Source organism: Embiotoca jacksoni, unplaced genomic scaffold (assembly GCF_022577435.1).
Source record: "Embiotoca jacksoni isolate LCO1_2020_lvr unplaced genomic scaffold, fEmbJac1.0.p SCAF_85, whole genome shotgun sequence".
In the NCBI taxonomy this organism is placed as follows: domain Eukaryota; kingdom Metazoa; phylum Chordata; class Actinopteri; family Embiotocidae; genus Embiotoca; species Embiotoca jacksoni.
The window spans coordinates 130,001-131,370 of NW_027185442.1; the positions used below are offsets into that span (position 1 = coordinate 130,001).

Genomic DNA, 1,370 nt, shown 5'->3' on the forward strand with positions numbered 1-1,370 from the left:
CACACACACACACACACACACACACACACACACACACACACACACACACTCGAACACACACTCAGGCGCACATCAGGGTGCATCGACACGAACATGTTCACAGCACCAAACTACCAGGGTGTAACTCGACAACCCCTCCAATGCCTTTCCCCATCAGCAGTGACACCGTTTGACCACCGGTGGGATGAAGCCACACACTTTGATTGTCCACCAAGATTCACCAGGATACTTACCGCTGCTGCTGCACCGACGAAAGCATGAATGCGTCCCACTCACAAGACTCCAAACTACTCTCTTCAGCTGAGCACCTGAGACCACTTCTCCAAATGAATCCCCCTTTTTCTGCTGAGTCAAACTGTATATTCAGCTTTCTGTGACTGGATGAGGTCCTAAAGTGTGTTCCTGTAAGTTCAACAACTGACTCCTTCCTACAACTACACGATGATATATTTGGCATCGCCTTGTTATCTTCCTCAATACTATCTGGTCCTCAGTTACCTCCATTATTTGTCCCTCAAGGCAAGTAGGCCCAACAGGATCCAGGCGGTTTCAAAACTGCACTAAACCAGCCTAAGATAGACCTGACTGAGTCTCAATCTGGACCTAAACTGATCACTGATTGTACCCCCCAGACCGCCCGTGCTGTCCCCCCCAGACCGCCCATGCTGTCCCCCCCCCAGACCCCCCGTGCCTGTCTCTACAGCTGACCCACAATGTATTCCCTACTGGTTCATGTTGGCAGCGTTTAGGAGGGCCTCAGGGAGACCGCTCTGTCCCTCCTCGGTGAGATCCAACCTCAATGGATGGAAAAGCATTTGTCTGCAGAAGGAAAACACAAACAGAGAGATCAGTGACTTTATTTCAGAGGAAACTGTGGGATGAAGAGATCAGGTGATAAGTGGAGGGAGAAGAACTGAGCAGCAGCTCCTCCTCTCTGCTCCTCGTTCCCTTCAGAGACGACGAGATGTCTGGTCATCACTGCACTGAACCTGGACTTGAATGTGAAATGCCTGCCTATAGATACACACAGGCTTAGTACATATTTAATAGAATGATACTGCTCTATTATGAAGTATTATACCAATAAATGGATGGTGTTTGCATTATAATTCCTTAAACTGTTGATTGATTGATTGATTGATTGATTAATTGATTGATTGATTGTGCCTGTGTCCCCAAGATCACAGACGAGACTCCATCAAGTGTTGGTGTCAAATCCAAACTTTTTGTGCGATGACAAGATCCAGTCCCAATCATTGTCATACATAGTGAACTGAGGCAGAGTGCAGTATGTGACTGCAGCAGTACAAGATCCAGGGGTATACAAAAGTATTGAACAACATCTGCCACACCACGAGGCCAAGAGATCA

At 47.5% G+C, this 1,370-nt stretch overlaps 1 protein-coding gene across 1 annotated transcript in view; it reads left to right on the forward strand.

Moving 5' to 3' along the window:
* The window catches only part of epn3b (epsin 3b), a 10,260-nt gene extending 9,151 nt beyond the window's left edge, over positions 1–1,109 (forward strand). The window contains 1 exon segment of the mRNA XM_069139662.1: positions 1–1,109. This exon segment is cut by the window's left edge and continues 523 nt beyond it. The gene's annotated coding sequence lies outside the window, so the exon portion shown is untranslated.
* The last annotated feature ends 261 nt before the right edge of the window (positions 1,110–1,370 follow it).